Here is a 27,865-nt window from a genome sequence, read left to right as displayed (position 1 = left end):
TCTCTACGTCTCATTTTGACCAAAATAGGGATAAAAGCCACACTGATGTTCTGAATAAATAATATGGCTTATAGAAGGGCAACAAAGGAGGTTTTTTTGGGGGGGGTCCTTAGCATTAACTATTATATTAACAAAAATAACACTGCTGTCTTAGAAAGCAAGGAAAGAGAAGTGAATACAAGTAACCAGCTGGGGCTCTAATTTGATTTTAAAATAGAGCAAGGCTATTGTGAGGGGGTGGTAGGATCCATACAACATCTCAGGATGATGAGGGCTCTAGCCCCACAACCACCTTTAGGAAAACATTATACCATAGATTCAGGGTTCTGTGAAGCCAGGTAGAACTTGTGAATTTTACGAGACGTTTTGTCTTCTATACAATTCTCAAAAGGTTAAATGCATTCAAAGATGTTAGACCTTTAACTCACTTTATTTACAGGGATAAAGTCACTCACTTGATGCTGCTATGAAACTTGAAAACATATTTTAAAATCAGGACCATATCTACATAGTTAACCACACTCTTATCTCATTATGAGCCAGCATTTCACTGATACTGTATCACAATTGATTTTTTCCATTGCTTATTAAAAATAATTAAATTACTACTACTTGTTTTTATGTCACATTTCTGAAATATGGTAGAAATATAGCTTCAGGCTAAGAGTAGAATCGACTATTAGCTAGAATGAAGCCCATGCCTGATCTGCTTGTGAAGAGAGAGTCTTGATTTCGATTTGACAATGACTAAACTCACATAGGCTCATGAGCTTGCGTCTATGTATAAAAACAAAGTGAAGATGCATTTTATGGCTATTTGTTTATCTTGGAAATACATCAGAATCCATAAATTCTAGTACTTGTGGAATTATGCAGACCTATAATTCTTCAAATATTTTTGATTTATAAAATAGTATTAATTTTATAGAGAAATGATACACCTTAATGTCCCAATTGAATATCTATTAACAGATTTATCCTACTATACATCATACTGCTTTCCATAGACTAAAAGCCTATAAGCTCTTAAAACACAACTACATAAGCACGGAAATACAGAGGTTGCTAGCCCAGACCACTTTGGGCTTTTGCTTTGCTTTGTTTGGGTTCTTTTGTTTGTTTGGGCCTGAAAGCATCAAGCTGTAGACTCGATATCTGAAACAAAGAAGTCATGTCAATGATTGTGGAAGGCACCATTCTTAGAAAATGCCCTCCCTTTTGAAGTTCAAAGTAATTAGATTCAGTAGCCATAGGACAAATGATTAGTTTTCCTTCCACTCAATCCTCCCTTATGGGCCTTACTTGGTATCTAGTGTCCCAGGCAACCCAGGCCAATGTAGAATTTTCTGAACAGTTAGGCTAGATGAAATGCATGCTATGTCCCAGGTGCTTAGGACACAATACAGGGTTTTGTGAGTCCTTCACCTATGGTGTACAAACACATTTTTGAAAATAAAGTAGGGAATTTAAACACCTTTGTCCTTACACCAAGCACATTCTGTCAAAATGCTGTTTTCTGTGGACTCTTGGCACTAATGGGGCAGCATGAAATGTCCTATGCATTTGGCTGCCAAAGGCACGGATCTAGACCCAAAAGGAAGAAGCCAGGTAAATTGTTCAGGCTTATGACCTAACATTCTCCTTGGCATGAAAAAGATTCATTCTTCTGCCTTCCAATAAGAGCTGCCAATTGGAAAGGCAGTGAAATCATTATTCTGTAACTCCGTGAGTAATTCAGATAAACAGTCTCCAACATTTGAAAACTGTTTTTAACCTTCTTTAATTTTTAAGGCCTGAAAACAAAGCGTATTAAGACTCTAGTCCTTAAAAATCATCTCTGAAAAAAAACCACTAACTCTTACTCAAAGATTAAACCAGAATAAAAAACGGAAAAGGACCCTTGCACATCTATCTTGATTTTTCAATTAAGTATGATGAATGTGTCTCTGATAACACAGGCATGTAGGAATATTCATTTGATATCTCCTTGAAGATAATTTGGAAATGATAGCCATCTCAATGTCAAAAGTTTTATTGTGATGCTAAAAACTAATATCCAGAGATAATCTTCTCTGCAGAACAGAGTGGAAAGGAGACGGTGATTTAAGACTCAATCTCCCAGCATGCACTGAGTATCCCTACAGTGAAACAGTACCCAGGACACAGCGGCACCCGTGTGAGCAGTTTATAAACTGGGTGGAGAGGAAAGACAATTATACACACAAATGTTACAATATAGAACTTTGTAGGCACTGCCAAAGAGGCGTGAAGTGATCGCTCAAGATGTCCATTTGTGTCTTCAAACAATAGGACCCCAATTCTGCTTAACAGTCACTCTCCTCATTCAAGCCTTCGTTTTTCCAGTTCAGAAAAAACCCACAAGACCATAAAACAAACAAACAAACAAACAAACCCTCAAAACCTCAGTGCTAAGAACAGGAATTGCAGTGAGAAGCAGATGAAGCAGAAATCCCCTTCTTTTTAGTGATGCCACAATAAGGGATTCAGTAGCCATTTTTACCACTGACACTTTTCTCAGTACTTACTACATGTCAGAGATCTAAAATGTTTGACATGTGTTATCTTCAGGATCCTCACAGCTACATCAAGATCCAAGGAACATTGAAGTGAAGCTGATGTGTCCATCACGGTAGACTGGGTCTGTGTTATGATGTCATCAGTTGTTAAGTGTGTAACCTTGGAGGGCACTGAGCACCTCTCTGTGCCCCAGATTTCCATTTATAAAGTAAAATCAGTATCAAGTGCTCCACATTCAAGGCCTTTAAAGGTAAAAGATAAGAAAAAATGCATTTTAACAACCACTGCAGAAAGTAACAACTTGCAGTAACAACATCCATTGCTTATGATGGTTTCCGTGATTAAGGAGAAGCACTAAGCACCTAGAAATGTTTTAAAAGAAGTATCCCCATTTTTAAAGAGAAGAGCGACTTAGAACAAACTGAAATGACTTTAAATGGCTGAAGGTGTGGAATTTGTATTTAAAAAAAAACTAATGTAGAACTCAAAATTATACTTCAACTCTAATGATGTCCAAGTTACAAACCAAAGAATAGAGACCAAGCATAAAGACCTAGATAAAGGTGTAGAGAATGATGGTTCCAAAGAGGAAATATCTGAAAGCCCGGTGACTTGGATTATTGGCCAAGAAGGAAGATACAAAATAGGCAGTACATCTCCAGAACAGGGTGGGGCCTGGAGGGATGGGGTAGATGCTGGAGAAGCAGACATCAAACCTACAGGGCCCTGCTCACTGCCTCAGAAAATCCCGAGCAGAAAGAAGGCCCGAAGAACAGAGACATTGGGTTTCTTTCCTGAAGGCCTAATGGAAGCAGGTGTATTTCACTGCTGATTTGGTCACCCAGCAGTGGTCATCACAAGGCAGATTTGGTCACCCGGCAGTGGTAATCTGCAAGACTGGTTTAGATTTGAGTAGGTCTTCTCAAGCTTAGGTCGCCTACATGCCATGCTGCACAATTCTATATTGTGACATATCTTCTACATATTGTGTGTTTTCATTTTAAATCCTCTCTAGCTTCTCTCCACTGAGCACCAGAACCAAGACCTCAGTTTTAACAAAATAAGCATGACTAGAGATAAGATAAAATATTACACGGAGGACAAAATCTGTTCTTAGCTGCAAAGAGTGAACTAGCATGATATTGAGCAGTGGAGAGAGGAAGACCGGTTTTGGAAACAGTAAATGAAAAATTCAGCAGACCTTGCTGGGCAAGGGGAAGTGAGCTGGAGGAGAGAACCATGCTGGGGACTCAGGCCTCTGGGGCTCTCCAACTATGGATCTCAGGATGCACTGAGGCTATGTACTGAGAAAGAAATCGTGGGAGCCAGAGCAGGCTTGGGTACCAGTCATAGGCTCAGAGTTAAAGCTGCAGAACTGGAAGCATTATCCCAACACCTCAGTGGCTCTATATCAAGAGTCAAAGCTGATGTGTTCAGGAAGAAAGGCGAGTGATCAGGCCAGCGATGATAACTGACAGTACCCATGCAAAACACTTACACTTAAAAATAAAATCATTTAAATCATATTATTTTGTTGTTGGAGACCAGGAAATGTCTACACTAAAAGTTACCATAGTCCTTCCATGCTGTAAGATGTCTTTCAAAAAATTATTTTAGTATTTTAAACCAAACAGATAGCCAAGTGCATGGGCAGAGTGTACTTAACACTGGAGAATCAGAGCTACGTGAGGTGTAACTTAAAAGTGTATGTGGCTCACCCCAATCACGGATGCTTTTTAAAGGCTTAATTTGCAAAGCAAAGTTAAAAAACGAAGATCAAGAGTGACTTTCGGGGAGGTGGGGGTTCCTACTTGTCTTTGTGCAGAAATCAGTGGTCTCCTATCCTAGCATCTTGAATTATATTCTGATTGCAACTACCTTGCCTGAGACCCAAGCATTTCTCATCAGAACTCAGATTCACTTGATTTTTTCCCTAGTGGTGTGTGATAAACATAAGAAAGTTCAATTCTTAATCACTTCAGATCTCTAGAATTTTTGAACATAGAGTCCATGACCTTGGGGATTGCCTGCTGGAAGGAAAAAGAAAAAAAAAAAAAAAAGGGAAAGAACCCTAGTTCAGTTCTATTATTTAGTGACCAAAGTCATAACCTTGACTCATCGTGTGCCTCCAAGCCAGAAAAGGCAGAAAGAACGTCTGCTCTTCCCAAGTGGCTGTGCTCCAAAGATTTTCCATGGTCAGTGCTCAGTGAGTCCCAACCAGACAGTGAGAAAGGAGAGAGAAAAAGAGAAAGATGAAAGAGATTCGTCCGTGTCTCTGATTCTTCCAGAATCACCTACTCAATAACATATTAACTACGCTTTAAGCAAAGTTATGCCTCACAAGAAACCTTACAATTTTTCCTACATAATACTTACAGATAATGCCAGGATAGTTCCCGACTGAACATAAATACAGGAAGAAAATGATATCCAATAAGATTCGCTTTGGAAAGCATGATTCATTCTTTCATTTATTCTTTCATTTTGTAGGTAAGTATACTTTGCAAAAACCTGAGCTACTTAGATTTTAAAACTATAGACATTTTTCATTATCTGACCATTAGCCCAGATAACACAAACACTAACTAAGTAGATCTATACTGCCAATCAGAATCTCAGGGAGAACAAAAGCAGACAGCACCATCAACATGGTGTCAGAAAAAATGTGTTTATACCAAGGAAGAAAAGGGTTCTCACATACATTCCCTAATACTTAGGAATGTATTTGGCTTTCTGCTATCCTGAAGCACACAGAAGAGTCTTACAAAGGCTTACACACTAATCTTAACTGGCTATAATATCCTAATACAGACAGCCCTTGACGGAGAAGAGTGGACTGAGTCACCAGCAGAGTATCCTCTTGCCTCCACTTGATGATTCTGGAAAGCCAACTGTGTAACACTCACAGAACGGACGTGGAAAATCTGCATGTGTTATTAATTTTTAGCAGCCTGTCAGTGCCTGGCAGGTGGCTCTGACCTCTAGATTTTAGCTGCTAAGCAACTTTTATTTTCATGCCCTATAGGTGATTCCAATGCACAGAGATCTTTACCTTCCCAGGAATGCTTGTCTGGCCCCAGGGGTGCCTATCCATGTTAAATGGGACACCTCACGGATCACATGTCTTCATGCCTTATCATCCTTGGCTGTCTTCTCACTTAGCAACTCTCTTTACTTAATTATATTGCTTTCTAGTTGTGCCGATGCATCCTTTAAGAAGCTTTCAATAGCTCCTTAACCCCTCTCCAGGTGCCTGTTTCTACATTGTCTTCATCCCTATACTCAGACTGCTAATTCTGTGGTCTAACCTTTACTCTCTCCTACTCAGAATCTTCTATGACTACCTATTTTAATATGGCATCAAACTCTTCAGCATGATTTTAAAGCTTCTGTGTGAAGCAGAACTCATCATCTTTTCCACTCCATACCCTGATTTGAAATTCAATCCCACTGTGCTGTTGTCCAAGGCATAGCCATTTATTTCTCCTTACTTTCCAAGAGAAGTCTACTCCTTCAAAGTCTTTGAGCAATAACAACACTTCCTCATCAGTCATGTGCCAGGTCATCTGGCCCCACTGAGACAGTCACATTAGACTCAAGATACTTAGTTGGCTTTGCTCTTGACTGTGGCATAAACTTCATGGTGACAAGAAAAACAGTCCACCAAGCTGCGATGCTTCAAAGCCAATGGAGTGAGCATTTCTGTATCAAATCGACTCAAAGGTTTGAGCAGTTAGCGGTCCCTTAGACAAGACAAAGAACTGTGAATTTTCACAGAGGATGGAGATAAGAAGTTGAGTGTGTTTGAACAAGCATAACATCAGGAGGAAAGTGAGCACCCATAAAGAAGATGGCAACTTGCAGATCCAAAGATACAACTTGAAGGGGGACGAAGAAGACAGCAAACAAGAAGATGGGATCTTTCTACACAGACAACAAAGAGACATCTTTAAAGGCCCACGAGTGGTGGAGAGATGTGAGACCAGTGTGTGTGAGGAAAATCATTCTAGCTTTATTGAGGAATGAGGTTCTGGGATTCCCGGGGAAGTAGAGCCAGCACAGTATAGTATACAGCCAGTATAGGAGAGCCTCAGCAGATGTCCTGGGTCTAGGGAAGCTGGGACAGAAACAGTGCAGGGCAAAACAGAAAAAAAAATGAAGAAGAGAATTTTTTTCTCCAGAAGAGAGTTGTTCAGTAGTTAAGGAGGGAAGAGAAGTCATTAACCACTGAATGGTTGGAAGTATTTCCTTGAAGGAAGACCGTGAGAAGCTGTGGAGTCAGATTCCTGTGCAGAAGTGGAAACTCTCAGGATATGCACTTACTTTAAGAAACTGACCCTGAAAGCAAAGGGTGGGGGAGATAGCTAAGATAAAGAGGGCTTGTTTAAATGCTGGGATGATTAGCACATGCTCATATGCTAATGTGAAAGAATAGACCATTAAGGACAGATTGCCAGTGGATATTTCCAGGTACCTACATATACACTTGCTGGTTGAACCTGAAAGAGTTGGGTTAAAACCCAGAGGAAAACTGCATTCCAAATGGTTGCGCTTTTCTAAAGTAAATATAAAGGCAATAAAATTTCAAATGAGAACTGAAATTTTATTTATTATTTTGTGTGTAAGAGTATTTTGTCTGCAAGTATGTCTGTGTACCACATGCCTACAGTGATCATGTAGGCCATAGAAGAGCATTAAATCCTCTGGAACTGGAGTTACAGATAATTGTGAGCCACAACATTAGTGGCAGGAACAGAATCAGGGTCCTCTGCAGGAGCAGCAAGTGCTGTTAACCACACAGACATCTCTCCAACCCAATCTAAAGTTATGTCTCCAACATAGTTTTTATCTAGAGATACACTGTACATCTGTGCTGTTTGTTTTATTTGACACCTCCCTTAACCTTGTAGCATAGAAACTTAAATAATATACCTTAATTAAACTGCCTCTAAAGTATATAATGCTGCAAATATTGCTTCCTTTGATAATACTGCAAAAGCATGCTGGGAAATGTAGCCAACAGTAAACTACCCTATAGGAGAGTGTTGAAAATTCCAAATCACTATCATAGAAATCCGCCACAAGAGATCCAAGTAGAGAGTGTCTGTGAGTACTTTACCACAAATGCACCATCTATGTCTGTGCTTCACCCCAGTCTCAAGGGCATTCTTGAATTAGGGGATGGAAAGGCCATAAAACGCTAGAGGTCAGGGAGGACCAAGAAAATTAATGAATTCCCAACACTACAAGACCGCAGCACTCAAAAATTGGCAGCTGTTGTGGTTATCTAGACAAGACTTGAACAAGATCAAGCCAGTCAACCTGTTAGCATGGAAAGAAGAGGATGATTATGGGCTAAGGAGCTATGGACAGCTGATGGCTTCTGGGTAATGGAGAGTCATATTTCTTTGTAGGTTTGACTCCTGGTAGGTTACCCATCTTTCAATGGACATCTCCAGTATATGGGCAGCACAAACTGGTCTCGTGAGTTATTTTAAAAGTACAAAGAAAAAGAGGACACGAAGTTGGGATGAATCTTGGAGGAGTTGGTGAGAGAAGAGAGGGGTCAATACTATAACTAAAACACATAATATAGAATTCCCAGAGAATTAATTTAAAAAAGTAAAGAAAACTTCATGCCACTTACTTACTGCTATGAAAGCATGGGAAAATATATTTTTTTAACATTCCACACATAACTGGCCTTTTCTGAAAAGAGTTTATGTGACATCTTTCCCTGGCACTCACTCATTGACCACATCTCGAATGCTCTGTAAACAGCCGTGTAGCAGGAGAAAGGAAGAACAGCTCAAAAGCAGAAACAACAGAAAACACATCATTCTATACCGGAGAAATGTCAGCCAATAAAGAGGCTGCTGGGCAAGCATGATGGCATGAGTTTGAATCCACACACAAACGTAAGACAGTTCAGCATGGATGACTGTGGGCATTTGCATCACTAGGCTTGTGGAAATGGATAGAGACAGGACAATGAGGACAATGCCACGACTTGCTGGCAAATCAGTCCAGATTATTTTGAACACAGAGTTAGTTCAATGAGAGACCCTGTTTCCAAAAATAATGTAGAGGCAGTCACAGAAGACACCTGACACCACCCTCTAGCCTCCACATACACATGTGCATGCACATACTCAAATGTTATCATGTTATTAGGAGAAAAGCCATATATGTACGATACATTAGATAGGAAATTTAAAGACTTGTAGGTTTTATGGAAAAATGTGTCAAAGTGGGAAGCCATGGCTTCTGAGAGAAAATTATTTCTACAGGTTTTTGTTTGCCAATTGCACTCAGTAACAACTGGCCGACAGAAACCTGGGAAGTGTACATTGGTACAAAGGCAGCCTGGAGAGAGACACTCATGCCTTGACTAGAAACATCCCAGTTTTGCCACTTGAATCGCTAATCACATTTTATAGCAGCCATTTAATTTTAATTTTTTCTTCACTCATATTAAATAAAACTGTTAACAAGTTACCAATTAGGTAACATAAAAGCATTATTGGGCATAACATCCTCAACTATTCAATGTTTAAAAGGTAAAAATTAAAATTACATTAACAATTTTTTCAAAGCGTGCTGCAGAAATATGAAATCATGGCAAAAATCTCCTAGAGTCAGAAAGCAGTATGACAGGTGAGCGACATTTTCCCCACAACCTCACAGAAGGAGACTAAGGCATTGGGACTTAGACCATTTGCTAGTTGGCCATCACGCTCCTCCTTTGGTGTAAACAGTTTATTATGAATCATTTCAGTATTTTTGTAAATAGCTTAAAACAGTTCTTTCTTCTAACTTCCATCCTCCTCATGTTTTCACAAATATCTACTGCTACCACACAATACACACATACACACATACACACACCCACCCACCCACCCACACACACACACACACACACACGGGATTTGTGTGCATGTGTTTGTGTGTGTGTGTGTGTGTGTGTGTGTGTGTGTGTGTGTGTGTGTGTGTGTGTTTATCTGTGCTAATGACCTTGTCATCCTCAAGCATGGCTTCAGGACTATATCACTGGGTTATCCAAGAGCCCAATATAAAGTCCCCACATCCTACCAGGGCATCTCATAGGAAAGGAATGCCATAGGTCAGTTTAAAGGGCGAAGCATGGCATCGTGTAAGCTTTTACTGCAAAGTGTTCTAATGATTCTTTAGGATACAGAAATGGTGGCAAAAGGTGTCACTGAAGCAAAGACATTCTTCCTTGCCTTTATCCTACATCCTACATCCATGTGCTCAAATCTCCAGCTCCGGTCATCCTCTCTATCACGCTGTATAAAATGCCTCAGCCACCCCTTTATGAAAGGATCAAAATCTGGAAGGGCGCTGGCTGTTTTAAGACTCTGAACACTATTAACAAAAAATAACTAGCATGTTAATGAAGATAATGCAAGTCCCATGTAAAATATTTTTAAAATGTCAGAATGTCAAAAGTGTTTATAAATAGCATTTTCCTTGTGGTCACCTAGTAAAAGAGGCCAATGGGACTCACAACCTGCCCATCTGAGGCCTTAATCCTCATGAATGATTTCATGATATTTAAGACCCTCTCTAGATAGAAATAACCCAACGAATTTTGAAATTTCCATCTATTTTCCCAGATATTTGGTTTTACCTATTTCCTTCTCAATATTTCATCTAACTTCAGTGCTGTTCATAAAGAATACACCTTCGGGAAATTCCCTCTACTGACTTAACAGATTTCCCCTAACCAACATAAATTCCGGTCCCAAAGATCCCACCAACACATCTAACATCATACCCAACTCAATATTATTTACTCATGTGATTATGCATTTACCTGCTTGCTTGTTCCAAGAGCCAAGACACCATCTGGAACCTGCATGGGTTTGGAGGGGAAACGTGCAGGCACAGAGGAGGAACCTATGTCTACGTTTGAACAGTCATACCAGTAACTCAGCCTTCTCCAGTCACTAATGCCTTCTGCTGTGAGATCTCCCTGCAAGCATCACACGGCAAGGAAATTACTAGAGTGACAAGGTCATGTCATCGTAATTTGACTGAATTTGGCAGAAAGAAATATCCCTCTTTTTCTAAAGGTTGTAAATAGCCCTGTCTACCTCCATCTGGGAGAGTTTAATACTAAATGTTTAGGAAAATATCTCTTGATACTCAAAAGACTGGACTTCTATAGACCTCACAGAAAATTTAAATTCCCATTGAGATCAGTAGGACTAGGTGCTTAGCCTGCAATTCTACTTGGCTGATTCAAGTTTAACTTGCCTTTAAGAGAACATGTGACTGACCTTACTAGCCTTAGCTAGCCCATACAGTCAGCTGTTGCTCTCTAACTAATGAGTAGCTTCAATCATAAATTATGTACTCTTTCATCCCCCTGACTCAGATTAATGTACATGCGCATGTGTGTGCTATGGTAATCATTTGCTGAAAGCAGCCAACAGGGTGGCAGCAACCTTAAAACCTAACATAAATATTGCAAGCCACATGGATATAGCCAGACAACATCTGTTCGCCACAGTGAGTGCTACTAAACCAGTTAGGGTGCACAAAATTACTTCTTCCTTTGTGAAACTCTGGTAAAGATGTTACGCTTTCTGCACTGTTCAGTCACTACAAAGCACATCCCTTTGTTAGAGACCGGCAGACAAGGAAATAGGACAGGACAGACGACACACAACAGGCAGAAGAGCCAGGGAAAGAAATGTGAATTCAACCTTGGGCTCATTCTTGCTCAAACTGCTCCAAGGGGAATTACTTTGTTTTCATCCCTCCATGTGGCACAGACACATTTTGATGTCTCTCAGGTTATCTTTAAGGCATTAACTGATGATGCAAGGGGTACTTTCCTGCAGCCACTGGCGTGATTTTGGAATCAGTGAAAGAAATGATGGTGAAGATGAACATGCCTCTCATCAGCTGGGCCAGTGACAAAGGCAGTGCCACAGTGTCACAGCTCCACTGTCCACATCCTCATATTCTCTTCCAGTGGTGCTCAACCTTCCTAAGGCTTTGCTTCTTTAATAAAGTTCCTCATGTTGTGGTGACCCCTAACCATAAAATTATTTCCATTACTACTTCATGGATGCAATTTAGCCACTGATATGAATCATAACATAGACATCTGTGTTTTCCAATGGTCTTAGGTGACCCCTGTGAAGGGGTCATTTGATCCCAAAGGTTGAGAAACACTGTCCTATTTTGAGAATGGGTTAGTGATATGGAAAATTCTCATGTGCCCTTTTTATTTTTGAAAATATCCAAAATATAGTAATGACATCTTTACCAGCCTCCAGGACCAGTGAAATTTGTTATCGAATCATTGCATTCCCACTGATAGCCAGAATTTGAGGGAGTGAGGACAAGCTCTATTGAAAATGTTGCTTTAAGCATAAGAAAATAATATGAAACAATATTCAATTATATATATATGTATATATGTATATATCTGTATATATACATACATATATATATATATATATAGTGCATTGTGGCAGGTACTCAAGTATCTCATGAGACCATCAAACACCATCCACTGCACTTATAGGACATACAGCTCAAGAGCTAATCAAGAGATGACTAGTAAGTAGGAAATTATAATCAAGACCAGCACAACAGTGTACTGAGTATGGGCTGCTGGGAAGGCTTTTGGGGTGTCTCACCAAGGCTTAGCAAACCTAGAAATATATATATTATATATATAATATATATACACACACATATATTATACTATATATAATATATAATATAATATATTATATGTATATGTATATATATACATATATATAAAATTTTAATTGATCCCAAAATTGTAAATATTTATAAAGTGATATTTAAAAACCCATGTCTATCTGTCCAAGTCAGGGTGTCATTACGTAGCCCAGATTAACCTTACACTCTTGACTCTCTCACCTCAGCCTCCTGGATGCCTGGGACAAGATTTTTTTAAAAGTGTGAAGACCCAAGGGACTTTAAAAAGACATTACCCAGTTAATGGAGTTGGATAGGGAACTATAGGTAAACCTAAAATATCTATTACAATAACAATTTAGAACATTAAACATAAAATATGTTGGGTTAAAATAGTGTTAACCTTATAACTCAAAATAGGGGCATACAGCTATTTCCAGTGCTAAGAAAAACTAGAATGCAAATTTTAAAATGACATGCAAATATACCCCAGGGCCAGCATCTTCCTGGGATTCACATACAATTATTTATTTGTTGCTTGGCAAACTATCTTATCACTAGCCAACACACCTGTGTTGCCACAATATTTACATAGAAAATTCACGTTGTTTTACTGAGAAATCTTGCTGTCCTCTAAACTGCCTAAGATGCTTAGAAGTGCTGGAGGACGGCTCCTGGGCATTTAGATTTGGCAAGATTTTGTTGGCTTCCACCCTGGCATCTCCTGTCACCCTTAGCGGCACCATTTCTCTGCCTCCCAACAGCATTAGGATGCAGTGCCACCACTTTTTTTAGCCTCATAGGTTTGGGTCATATGCTGCTTTTCACTATGTTTCAAAGGATTTTGATCTGGAGAAAGTGAAAACATGATAATTGTCCTATCTATTAGTTGTAGGTACTATTTTTCCGGTGTTGTCATTGGGATGTGTCAGGTTGTGCATGGTCATGTAGAACTACGAGGCTGAAGTCAAGAAACAAAAGCCCTTGCTTTTTCATTTATCATCACCATTGTAAAATGGGCATAATAATGGTGACAGCAATAATTATTATCTTTTAAATAGAATAATATTCTGATACATGTGGTACATTACTTAATACTCAGTAGGATCTGTATACATCTCTCTAATACTAATAGAGAAATTTTGTATTTAAATGTGAAGTAAAGTCATACTTTGGTAAAAATAAAATAAAATAAAATCTTCAGATGCACACACACAATTAAGACCCAGATATTCTGTCATTTCAGGGATAGAAATGCCTTGTTGTAGGAGGCACCCAAGAAAATAGGAATCTGTCAATGGATGAAATACATGCAGTTAATCCTCAGCAAAAGTACTACTAAACTTTATTAATATTAAGAAGATTTACATACTAGGAAATTCAGTTCACATTGGAAAGGTTGTGTGCTTGGACCAAGCAGGATTTATTGCAGGAATGCAAAGGTGGTTCAATATCATAATATACAACATAAAGGGAACAAAAATCACATAATCATGTTAATTGATGTAAGATACACATTTGAGAACGTTCAGCATCATTTCATGATAAAACCACCCAGAAAAAGTAATAATTAAGCATATTTACCAATGAAACCTGCAGCTAGAATCATACTTAGTGATGGAAGGCAGAACAGTATTCCCTTAAAATGGGGAACAAGGACAGGATTATCTCTTCTCTGCTGTGTAGCACTACACTAGAATTTTCTGGCAGAATAATTAGACAAGAAATGAAAAAACATCAAAAATGAAAGGGATAAATGAAAGCATATCTCCTTTCAAATGACATGATTCTACATACGAAATCCAAAGCAGGTCACTAAATATTCACAACCCCCAAAATGTTTTGGACTATTAGAATGGCAGACAATAAAATATAAAAGTTATATTTCTACAGACTAGAAAAAAAAAACTGTACTCATTGTAACATAGAATTTAGCCAAGGACGGTAAATATTTATACAATGAAAGATATAAATTTTTGTAAAATAAATTAAATATTTATCATTTTAAAATGTTTAAGCGAAAGTAAATAAAAAGAGACCCCAAGTTCATGGATCAGAAGACCACAGATTCAATTAAATCTCTATCACATTCTCAACAAGCTTTTCTGGAAAAATGGAAAAAAGGGGATCCTAAAATTCATCAGAAATTTCTGAAAAACCCAGATATAGTCAAAAGAATCTTGAGACAGAAAACAAAGTTGATGACACAAGGTTACTAGCTTTTAAAGTTAAGGAAAAGCTACAGTAACCAAGATGTGGGAGAACTTATATACCAGTATATAAGCAAAGCAGAGTCCATCTAGTCCATAAGTCATCTGTTGCCAACTGAGCTGCAGTAAGGGTACGAGTCCACACAGTGCAGAAATAACAGACAGCTGGATTCCACAGGCAACCAATGAAACTGGACAGCTATGTCCTGCCAAACATAAGAACATACCCCACGTGGATCACAGTCTCAAATATGAGAACTCTCGTCACACAGCTCTTAGGAGTCACAAAGAAAATCGTTCTGTTCTGTGTGTGCCAGTGAATTCTTAGATGTGACACAAAACCCATAAATTACAAAGGATAGGAAAACTAGACTCCACGTCTGAGATAAAAATGGTGCCCTGTAGAGATGTCATATAAAGAGAAGCTACACAATGGAGGAAATATTTGCAAATCATACATTACTCAGAGTACAATATGCAAGCCACGTGAAAAACTAAAACTCTACTCCTAACCGTTAACCCATTTTAAAAAGTAGACTGAAGACTTGAAGAGACATTTCCAAAAACTAAATAAAAGACATAAATAGTCACAATCCCATAAAACATGTTCAAAAACATTATTCATTATGAAAATGTAAAGCAAAATCATAGTGAGATTTCATTTCACACTCATTATCCATGGCTATCAGGAGACAACATATAACAGTGCTTAAGGATGTGGAGAAATTTAAGCCCCATGTACATCTATCTGGTCAGAATATAAATGATGCTTCTTTTAGGGAAGACTTCTGTGATTCCCACACAACTTTGACATAGGATTGCCCTATGACGAGTAATTCCACTAAACATATACACAACGTACTTAGAAGAAGGATCTGAAAGAGAGGTTTGTGAACTAGCGTGCAATGCAGCCGTATTTATAGTATCAAATCCACAAAGCCATCAAGAGAAACAGATGAGCAAAATGTCCATCCATGACAGAATTCTAGTCAATAAAGGAAAAGTAAAGACAGCTCTGGTAAATGCTCCACGGAGAAACACCACCCAGGAGGAGTGAGATGACGCCGACTCAGAATGGTGAACACAAGTTCATCTTTACAATAGAAACATGCAGACACAGGTAATCTCATGGATGCTGAAAGTTAATTCGCGGTCACAAGAAAGAAGGAGGTGGGAGAGAGGATTGAGAATTTATTGCCTAATGGGCACATGGCTTCTGCCGGGAATCTAACACTTTAAGGAAATAAATAGTGGTGGTGACTGTATAAAATGGCGAGTTCAACGGATGACTTAATTGACCTAAATGGTCAAAATGGTAGATTTCATGCTGCATACACTTTACCGCGATACCGATATTTTTTTTAAATGTATATTGCTGAAATGTTATATTTGTCTCTTGGCATACTTCGCTAAGCAGGGAGCATGTGCCTTCATGAATAGCATAAAAACCACGGCCACATCTTAGTTTCCAGGTGTATAATATTATTGCCTAGAAAAAGAAACAGCAGGAAGGCCAACCATCGGACCAACAGAATCCACCACAGCATCCCCGAGTTTATCCCTACATCCTGTCATCCCTGCATCCTCTGCCCTGCTGAGCAAGACTGAAGAGGATGTTGAAAGAAATAAAACCAAGGTGAAGGATGAATCATGGGGAAAAGACAGCCATGTTGTATGCTGAACCTGCTCACCCACGGTCGGAGCCCAAGCCTAAAATGGTCCCTGCAAAACAAACAAACAAACAAACAAACAACAAAACAGGGAGAGAAGGTGCCCAAGGGGAAAGGGGGAAGCTACTGTTGGAAAGATGTGAATGGTATGCTGAAAACATAGATGCCAAAGCAGCCCTGACACAGAAAGCACAAGCAGGGCACGGAGGATACCACCTGAATGTGTGCATTTCTAGAACCTACTTTCGATGACTATTACGGTTTGAAATACTAGGTCTTATCAAGTTCTATAAAAATGCAGCATTTTGTACCACTTAAAAAGAACCTATATTGTCATCACACAATTCACCTCATTATTTTATGGAGGAGAAAAATGTGTCATTAACAAAATGCTTCCCAAACTTGGTAGAGGAGATGAAAATACCCTTCCCTGCTAATTTTGAATGAGTGCTCTTAGCTCCCCAGAGAGAGATTCCCATGGTGACATACCCAGTCACCATGGCACAAAGTACCTTTAGAATGGGGAAATTATAAATTCATTTTTATATCCTCCTACCCCTTGTGCCATCAATGTAGACTTAGCTTCATTAGAAACAGATTCCTCGGGGCTGATTCTGGCCCTTGTGGTCACATCACCGAGTGCTCCTCAAAAGAACAGTGGTTCTGTTAATAGGATGGGGGAGAATCTTCGGTAGGTAATTCTGCCAGTTTCATTTCATTTCTGACAGTCAGGGCCAGCTTGTGAAAACTTGTTAAACAACATCCATTATGTGAAATGTCAGCCCTCACGCTATACTTCTTTCCTTTTTGTTCAAAACATCAAATGAAGACTTCATTGGGTATTACAGTGGCTTTCTGGTTTTTAAAGTCAACATAAGAAGGGACTAGGGAAGTTTTTGTATACTCATAATGATATCTGACTAGTTCTGCCTGAATAAACTTTAGCTTTTAATAAACTTCAGCTTGGAAAATCCTAAGGCCTTTCTACTTCCTTTAAAAATGGGATAAGCAGGTAACAAATCTGAATGATGAACAAATGAGCAAGCAGAGGAGTAAACGAAGGAGCAAACCATGGTGAAGAGTCTTTGGTGACCCGTTAACTAACCACCAATCCCGCTGCGGTTGTTATCTGACAACCCTGCTCTACGTTCCTGATCACCCAACTCTACATTACTGATTTACCATCACTAGGAATCTCTGATTTCTATTTTAGGTACTGAAAAGATACAAACAGTAGGACCACTCAGGGTGTTTTGCTGAGAATCATTTAAAGTAATACTCCATTGAGTGGGATGTCATCCCACTGGGACAGTGTATAGAAAAGTCTCAATTAGCCCAAGGCAATACCTTATAAATTAAACTCACATTTTTTTCATTTAACTATTCAATAAAATGAATATACCAGTATGTATTGCCAGTTATTAAAACACAAAACACCTTCTTAGAGAAGCAGATTTATCACTATGCCAAAAAGTTAATTGCTTGTTACACTGTATTAAGAAAAAATGAGAATTCTTCTTCGCCATTTTACCACTATGAATAAAAAGCATTTAAACACCTCTTTCATTTATTTTGTTTCCTTTTGAAATGAGCAGACATGCCTCATACAAAGAAAAGATGACTGAACAGTCAAATTTCTGTTTTTATTTGTTCACTACAACATCAAAGAAATAGAGAATGTTTATGCACAAGCAAAAACTTAATGACCTTCCAGACGAGAATTAAACAACCAGCCTATACAGCACAAAATCTAGACAGAACTCTGTCACCAGACAAACTCCTTCAAATTTCAGAAAAGGACAATAGGGGTTTTCCAAGGGATTCTTTTCCCCGCAATCTCGTAATATGCACGGGTTTGTGTTTTTACCACAGGTATTTCAAAGTGCCTATTTAAACACACGAGATTGGTTACAGCTTTCTTTATGGTTTCTAGGTACTAAAAGTCTTTGCAACGCTACCAAAGAAATTAAAAAACAGTCATGGTAAAATAGTACTATATCCCTAAAAGTCTGAAGGGAGCATGTATCCCCCAAAGTGTTTATTGTCTTATTTTTTCACATCAGCCCCGTTGAATCACGTGACACAAGCCAATGAAGAGGCTGGCGAAGTTGGTTTAATAGCCGAAGTGAAGTCCAAAGCCCTCCTTGTGTCTTCTCTCCACAGAAACCTTAACATAAGCCCTCACATACAACCCCGTGACAACGGCCTCATCCTTCTACACCGCCTGGAAAATTCTTCCCTGCTCCTATTCTCCTCCTCCTCATTTCCTGCCTCACTTGAAAATCCTTCATTCTGGCCTCTGATTTATCTGTATGTGATCACCATATACATACACACCATGTGTGTGAATCATCAAAGCCCAACACCAGGAGAACAAAATGGAGTTGAGAGGACTCACTAGACAGGGCAGTGGGTGGACATGGCAGGGCATCAGAAGAAGCTGAGGACCAACTCTACCCACGTTGGAAGAGGAGGGATGATTTTTGCATTCAGTTCTCTAAATCTTGGAGCGTTATCTTGCAAGCTGCTCACTGGGTACATTCATACATGAGCAATCTACACATGTCACCTTAGAAACCCTTCCAGGAATAAATTGTACTTATGAGGAAAATAATCACCTCCAAAATAACCAACCCAGCACTCTTTCCTAGGTCACGTGAGACCTGTTGTTTTGGGATTTTTTTTCTCTCCAATATAATCTTGTGATGTAGTTAAGCTGTGGCTCTTTTGTCTAGGAACAAACCAGCATGTGGCAAGGGAGTAAGGCATGCTGTGGGCAGACAGCATTCAAACCAAAATGGCAGACTATTCAGGATTCCAGATCACTGGCAAAAACAGAAGCATGATCATCTCGGGCTGTTTATAAAACACTTGATTAATAATTATACTGCTAATAATTTTAACTACTAATTATAAACTCCTTCAGAATCACCCATTATTTTTTGTTGTAGATTCTATCACAAAAGAAGACAAAAACCTTAAATTCAATGTAGTCATATTCTTAGAATCCTAAAACATTAGGAATCTCTATTATTTTTTCTAGCTACTAGTGAATTCCATAAGTGATTTCTGTCTATTCATCAAATAACATCCCCTAGTGTCTGTAGTGTAACAACCATTGTGTTTTAGCACAACAAATTTATCAAGAAGGAACATTTCCTGTTAATTGTCACCTTTGCATAATCTTACATACATAACTAAATGACACGGCTGGCACAGCTTTTGAAAGGAAGGGTAAAACACCTGACTTTCAGGAATCAAAGAGAGACCAAGAGTACAAATGGAGAGAAGAATAAAAGCAATTCAAATATTAAAAAGCCAATGCCTCCCTAGAATTCTTCATGGTAAAACATATATGGTAATTATTTCCTTACATTGAGTATGACACCATTGGGTGCTAAATATTCATTCTTGGTATAGTCCTGAATCTCAAATTATTCATCTTTTTTTTCCACACAGCTGACATGCTGTATAAACATAAAGATTCTATAGTTTTTTTAAAAATAATAAACAATATAGCACATGAACTTTGATTTATTATGCAATTCATCTCTTTCTATCTCTCTGCTATACATAATTCAGAACCACACAGGACAGTTCTTATAGCATTAATATTTTGCAGTTCCTTTTCGCTCTAAGGCTATGATCATTTTAAATGTTTCAGATGTATGCCATTTATCACTCATATTATAGTGGCATTGCTATTTTCAACTCTAATATTTAGTGCTTCTTATTGGGCATATAAACTTTCCCAGATACTGATGATGACATGTCCGTTGATACACACTACTTTTGAAATGTGTTTTCAAGAGAAAAATTGAAGTGATACCTAGTAGTATCAAAGAAATTTGAGATAATTTAAATGGTTTATTATACATGTGGACATACAATACAAGGCTGAGTCAAGAGACTTCTTTATTTTCCTCAAATGTTTGTCCAACTTACAGGAAAATCAAGTCATACAACTTTTAAATAGGATTTATTCATTTTTACTTTCTAGGTATGAGTGTTTTTGTGTATGTATGTATGTATGTATGTATGTATGTATGCATCCATGACACATGCATGCCTAATGCATGAGAGGTCAAAAGATGGCGTCAAATCACTGGAAACTAGAGTTACAGCATCCCATGTGGATGTTGGCAAACAAATCTGAGTCCTCTGCAAGAGCGTACAGCACTCTTAATCACTGAGAAACTTCTCCATTCTCAAGATAGGGGATTCTGAAAGCACTAAACATTGCCTTGCTAGTTAGGAAAACATGGTTCTTACCTGCTAATGAAAGATGTTTTTCCCATTTTCAAATGACAGAAATTGATAATAAATTACCACTTGGTTACTTAATTAATCATATATGAACTAAACCATTACCCAAGAGCTATTCGGTAGATGGCAACAACATGCTAACCACATTAGATGAAAGTATTAAGTAGATAACTTTCAAAACAGGATGAGTCCTACTTAACAGTTCTACTCTGGATGCACTGTGTAGTTTGGGGTGAGATCCTGGAAACAGTTTCTCACTCAGTCAAGAGTCTTTGGATGCCAGCCCGCTATCAGGTGTTGTGGAAAACCACGGATACAAAGAGTAAACAGGTCTCCTACCAAGTAATGTCTAGTATGTTTTTATAAATAATTTAACCATATTTTATTCTTCTCTCCATTTGTACTCTTGGTCTCTCTTTGATTTCTGAAAGTCAGATGTTTTAACCTTCCTTTCAAAAGCTGTGCCAGCAGTGTCATTTAGTTGTGCACTTAAGATGGTACAATAACTACTAATCTACATTTTCTTTCGATGATCCCTAAAACATGACGTTTCAGCCTTTTTAATATCTCAAAAATCTCTATACCATTAATCCATAAAATACACTGGAAGTTATATGTCGTTAAGCTGTGTTTACTGATGTTAACGACAACATCCCAACTGCGTCCTGTGCTTCTTCAGCAGTCTTCCATCTATCTCCCGTACTCTCCATTTCTGTGTTGCCTGTTGTCTATGGTCAACTGCCAGCCAAACTGCTTGAATCAAAATGTCTACAAATAAACAACTCATAAATTTTATTCTTTCCCATTCTGAATAACCTGGTAAAGTTCACAGCATCCTGCTAAGCGTGAGTCATTCCTTAGTCTAGCACTTCTGCTCTGAATATTTGACCCACCCTGACCTCCATCAGTAGCCATTTTGGCTCCCAGGTTAACTCTGAGCACACTATGCTGTTTGCATTCAAATTACCTTCATTTTATTTAATAACAAGTCCAAGGAGTAGTGGCACTTAAGACATGCCAAGAAAAAGCCATAATATACTTCTTATGAAGTTAAAGCAAAAAGACACCTTCTCCAGGGTAAGGAAACTAAGAAACAACAATACAAACAACCTTTATACCAGGATTCACAGTTGAAAACTATTTTTCTATCTGTGAAATTAGGAAAGAGAGAATTCGGGTTTTGATGCTATAACCTGAAGTTATAAAAAGTTAGGTTATGCCCATAGTTCATCATGATTGAGGTGATAAAAGAAGCACGCACATGTGTAGGTGTGCAAGCATGTTTGTGTAAGGAAAAGCACAGACTGGGAGTGCTGCTGTCCTACCTGATGATTCAGGCCCTCAAGTTAGGAGCGGGAATAAATCCTTCAGAGGTCAACAGGATCTACTGGATCCACACGGCTACAGGATGGAGACTTCAGTCTCATGGGCTCTGAATCTAACCCATCGCTCTTCCTTCTGTTCAGAGAGCTTTTATACAAAGGCTTATTACTGCTCATTTACATAACTTATATGCAAAACCTGTACTGTAAAAACCTTGCAATCTTTCTGTATTCATAGCTCATAAATTCCCCCTCTTTAGTTTTAAATTACTGTGATTAATCACATAATAAAATCTTAACAAAAATTGGGTGTATGGGCAAATTTTTGAAGATACTGTGTGCTTTATCCACTTCCTCTATTTGGAAAACGCCATTTATAACAATGGAAGACTCAACTGTTAAATATGTTTATAGTGAACAAAACGGTTGGACTCAAAAAAATTTTTTAGAAAAAATTACAGTAGTAATTATTAAGCCATAGTGAAAATGATTTAAATCCAGATAACAAAGTATTCCTGTTATGGATTCTCTTGACACTCCACCAGAGGGCTACAAAACCCCCAAGACACTGTCTTATTAATTTCTAAACTGCAGATTATAAATATTGTGTTTTTCTTTTCTGAAAGCATGATTTTGAAAAAGAATACCCCTTTTATGGAAAAAAATCTAATTTCATAATGTATCTTCAGTTCATAGGGCAAAGGAAACATCAAGTATTTACCATAATGCTCTTTGATGGGAGATCCAATTTTCATTTTCCTAGAGCTTAAAACTGCCTAGAAATTGAAGAGGAGGGCAAGAGAATGACTGTCATGAGGAGCTGGAGGAAGACAACAGTAGCTTACGTAAAGAATGAGAGAACCAGAACCCAGCTGTGCAGTTGGGAACTGAGAACAGGGCGCCTGAGAGACCACCACAGTCAAATGCATCCTGTGTCCTATCTGTGTCTCACTGAGAAATCCATATCAACTCCAGGGGAGGAAGGAATAGGGAAGAAAGAATTGACGTCAAAAATCTTGACAGTGATTCCAACATGGAAACTGACTTAGGGCTAACTCTGATACCTTCTTAAAATTTACAGGTTGGAAATGCAGAGACAAAGGCGGAGCAGAGAGCGAAGGAATGGCTGACCAGTGGCCAGGCCACTTTGAGACCCATCCCATGGGCAGGCCCCAATCCCTCTCACTATTAATGATGTTACATTGTGCTTACAGAAAGGAGCAGCACAGAAGCCCACTGAGAGACTCTACCCAGCAGCTGATTGAGACAGAACCTACAAACAAACATTGGATGGAGGTTGGGGACCTCGTGGAAGAGTTAGGGGAAGGTTTGAAGGCCCTGGAGGTGACAGCAGCCCCACAGAAAGATTGATATGTCAACTACCCTGCACCCCTGAGAGTTCGCAGAGACTGAGCTCTCAACTAAGATCAATCACATGGCTTATCCGAGTCTGGTCCCCGGACCCTGACACATCTGTAGCAGTAGGATGCGCCTAATCCTGCAAGGACTCGATGCACCAGGGTGGGGGTTAGAGAGACAGGAGCTTCACTCTCAGAGCAAAAGGGGAAGAGAAAGGGAGGACTGAGAGGGAGAGAAACATGTAGGATATAAACAAACAAACAAACAAATACCTTATAGATTGCATTTCCACTTACAAAGAACTGAGTCTTGGAGGCCAGATTGTTTCCAATTGTGTGTGTCTGGAGGAGTCAGATGATGTCTACTCTCAGTTTCCTCTGACTTGACCTGCTTCTCAGGGCAAGGGCCAATCTTATTTGACAAGGAAGCCCCTTTAGTTCTTATGTGCACATAGAAGGAGTCTACACTGAAGGGGATTACACTTTCAAAGGTGTCCTGATCTCTGATCCTCCCATAGTAACACTAACATGTTAAGGAAACTGCTACAAACCAATGCCTTGGCTGGATCTACCTGGGTTTTGAACACTGGGTTCTTTCTTAGCTATGCTGCTCCTAAATTCCAGGCTGACAAAACTCAGCAGAAAAAGTAAAACCCACATGGAAGAAACAGTAGATGGCAAAGGGAGACAAAGTCTCAGCAGGGTAGTCATGGTCTCTGGCCCCTTCTCACAGATACAGGAAAAGCCCTGGGACACGAACTCTCCCCAAGGCTGCCTCCTTGTCTAAGCAAAGACTTTCATGACTGAGAGCAGATCAGTCTCTGCATAGGTAGACTCTAAGTGTTGTCTTAAACGTCCCACATCCAAGCATTAACTCAAGCAGAAATGAGTGTCTTCCTCCCAACAGAGTAATTAGCAATTTCCTATTATCTCATAACACCACAAAGAATGTTTTCCTCTAACACTTCTGTCCTTAAAAGTCATATTCCTTACAACTGTTCATCCCCAAGACTCCATTTTATATATAAAAATTTGCAAAATCAGCACCATCTTTTGTTTTAAAAATATTTAGTGTTGTGTTAAACGGATCCATCATTTTAGAGCCCAAGGATTGTAGATCTCCACAGTACAAATGCAAGTTAAACAGATGCGGTCCTCCATGGGCTGACTTTTAAATTTATCTACATAATCTAGAGATGTTTGTGTGTACATTCACCCTGTTTTCCTTTCCTGTTAGCTTGCTGCCTCTTAACTTGTCTTGAATACTTTAAGAAGCTGCTCTGGGAACCTTCTCTCCAGTAGATTAGAATGCCTTAAAGATAAATTTCCTATCTAACTGGGTTGAGAGAGATGCCCAAGGTGTCTTCGGCATCCTCATTTGGTACAGCCAACCAAATCCTCTTTTGTACCTAATAAACATGGTCTGTAATTTATAGACAGGTTATGAACTGTTAGAGCTCTGCTTCCTGTGTAGACGCCAAGCACTGGAAATTCTATTTTAAGAGAATTAAAGAACTGTATTATAAAATGTTCATGGTATGAAAAGTACAGAATTAAGACGATTTCAACAATTACAGTGTCCTACTTAAATTATGTTGAAAGGAAATCCGGGGACAGTTTGAAGTGTGGAGAAGCAGGCCGGGCCTTTCAATCTCCTTTAGAGACACACGCAGCAAAACGAGAAGCCCTTGCCTTGCCCTCAGCAAACCTTTCCCTCCTAAGCTCAATCTCCATATTCTTTAAACTTCTTAAAATTAGTCAAATGATTCCATTTGTATTTTTTCTGCTCTAAATTTATTTGAGGCAGAACCAAATGTATACCAACCCATCTTCCTTGCTGTTTCATGGAAGCCAGTTCCATAATTCTCCATGAGAAGAAAGCCAATGTGTCTATCAAAGAGGCTTTATGTTAAATGTAAATTTCTGTACTTTCAGTTAAAAGGGAAGATTATTTAATTCACTTCAATTTAACAAGCATTTACAGAGTAGTGGCAGGCATTGGTCACGAAAAGGAATAAAAAAGAATACAGAATGCTTGGATGTTTCCTATGGACTGAGGGAAACAGGTGCATTCACCATGAGTTCAGGACAGGGCAGAACTCAGGCTACACCAGAAGCACACACAAAGGGGAGGTGTGCTGATTGATGTGTGTCTAGGGACTCTAACAGAGGTTTCAGAGATGAGGCAAGGTGACATTGGGACTGGCTAAAGGATGAAGTCTGTGGCACGGTATCCTATGGGAAAGAAACCCGTAGGAAAAAAACAATATACCACATGACTCCACATGATTTGCAGATCCTGGCACACATAAAAAGATGGGGCCCCAACTCAATACCATTAGGAACTTCAGTGATGATAACTGGGTAAGCCTGTTATCCAGCAAGACTCAGGGAAGCCAACCTGTATGTCAATGGCCACCTGCAGCAACTGGAGGACCAGAGACCTAGTAAGGTGGCACCTAGTAATCTTAATCATCAAATGTGTCAGGGGGCCGAGATTATAGGGGGTTCTCCCACTAAGAGAAAGCGTCCATTGCTGATGACAGGGTACAGGACATACTAAGTACTTTGCCGAGGTAGACAGAAGCTAAGCATTTAACAAACACATCTGAGAATGAGTCCCTTTCTCCTCCACAGGCTGAGACTATTTAAGTTGATACAGAAAGTATTGTTTTTCCTGTGAGTTGAATTCTTTTCGGGGAGGGAGTGGAGGGAGGTTTGAAGGGTCTGCTGTCCCCAGTTTGCCTCTAACTCAACAGACAAAAAAAGGGAGTTATAGTGCAAATAAAGAAACATATATTTAGATTTTCGGTGTGGCATAATATTCCCAATTTCCCTCCATTTTCCCTCTTTTAACAAAAAGAAACTGTAGGCAAGGCCTTGATAAGGCCTCCACATGAGCAAGAAGGCAATGGACTCAGATCTATTTACATTTTGCCTGCATTTATTTTTACAGTCCAGTGGTGAGTGGGGCTATCCAGCTCCCACTTCCGCCTGAAGCTACTTTAAGCTTCAAACCACTGCCCTGAGCATTGGAACAGAGTCTCTGCGGTCCCCATAGAAATCCTGTGGAATGCACTTTCCTGCTGGTTTGTTACACTGCTTCAGAGCCTACTCCATTTTGCAGGGCAACAAAACTCCACACCACAGTCCAACCAGAAAGACTTTAACCCTTCTCTTCTGTAATTAAAGTTCCTATTTACATGGAAAGGTTGTTTGTGAATAATCCCTGCAGGGAGTCAACCTAACAAAAATCAATCACCCAGCACTCTCACAAGGCCAAGCCCAGAGCTTGGCACCTAGCACAATACCTATTTGTTGAACAAGTGATGAATGCTGACCCATTTATCTGGATTGATTTTCTTCTGCCCCAAACCTAACTTTCTACTCTGTTAAATTCGATTCTCTTATCCTTTTAGAGAATTCTTCAATACATTTTTCCCCTCCACATCTTAAACTATTCCCTGAAGAATTCTCATGGCTCTATATCAAAAGTCCTATTAAATTCTTAATGGGATAACCATGAAAAAGGAAATTATTGTATTAATTCTCTGTCACCAGCACAGGACTGAGTGAGCTGACCGCTGGCGGAGCATTCGGGTTCTGAGTCAGGAGCCTGGGCACATTCATGCTCACACAGTGGACGCGCATTAAAGTGAGAGCCTGCACTTTTCACGTGAGAGAGAACACATGGCATTTGTCCATCCGAGCCTGGCTCACCTCACATACAGCTCTGGGCGTGCAGCCAAGTTATTCAACCTCCCTGCACCTGGGATCCCTCACGGGCTCACTGAGGAGTGAATTCAGTCTCTGGAAGTACTGAGTACAGCACCTGACCTGTGGCACATTCTCAGTGGAAGTACTGAGTACAGCACCTGACCTGTGGCACATTCTCAGTGGAAGTACTGAGTACAGCACCTGACCTGTGGCACATTCTCAGTGGAAGTACTGAGTACAGCACCTGACCTGTGGCACATTCTCAGTAAGCACTACTTTTTACCACCAATCTACTAGAAGTAATAATCACTAATTTAACACGAACGTTAATATTTTAATGTGCCAATTTATATTCATTCAATATGAATTTAGAAGATTATGGAATAATATCTGTGACTGATAAAAATTTTCTTCTTTGAAGAAAGCTCTATTTAAGAACATGAGATGGTTACATAAAGGAAATCGTTTTAGTTTACCTCGTGTTCCTCGGTAAATTCTCTGTCATGCCTTCCAGAAAACGAAACTCCTTGACAAAGCTTAAATGTTTATAAAACTTCCTTGAAAACTTACACATTTTCCCATTTTTTTCTGACAGAATGTGAAGAGACTGTTTCAGTGCTTTCCTCCCACAACTGTCCGCTTCCAAAAGACAAATTGCAGAAGGCAGGGATTTTTTTATTTTTACAAGTCTCAAATTAAAACCTCACATTAAACATTATTATCATTTGGAAATATTTGGCCACGCAAAAACCAACAGACAAGTTCGTTCTAAAAGGCATTCTGTCATCTCTTTAGTGGCCACGGCCCTGCCAGCTTCCTGGTGCTCTTATGACAGTACCATCAGTCAATTCAATCGGAGAAAATCTAAAGTACGATGGTAATTTTCCCCCACATTTTTTCTCTACTCCGTCAGTCCAAGTCACCTGCTGAAAGCCTTGATGTGGAACAGCTCGGTATTCGCTCTGAAGTCAGTACCAGTCCAAAGCTAAATGCCTGCATATTCTTAGCAGAGACTTAACAGCACGTGAGCCCAGACGTGGAACAGACATGGGGGCACATTACTTAAGATCCCCTGTTAT

General features: G+C 39.2%; 1 protein-coding gene across 7 annotated transcripts in view; it reads right to left on the bottom strand.

The window, feature by feature from the left end:
• Npas3 (neuronal PAS domain protein 3) overlaps window positions 1-27,865 on the bottom strand; it is an 824,663-nt gene that overhangs the window by 598,765 nt on the left and 198,033 nt on the right.

Source organism: Rattus norvegicus, chromosome 6 (genome assembly GCF_021556685.1).
Source record: "Rattus norvegicus strain SHRSP/BbbUtx chromosome 6, alternate assembly SHRSP_T2T, whole genome shotgun sequence".
Taxonomy (NCBI): domain Eukaryota; kingdom Metazoa; phylum Chordata; class Mammalia; order Rodentia; family Muridae; genus Rattus; species Rattus norvegicus.
Note: the sequence above shows the minus strand (reverse complement) of the source record. Positions and strands in the feature narration are given on the sequence as shown.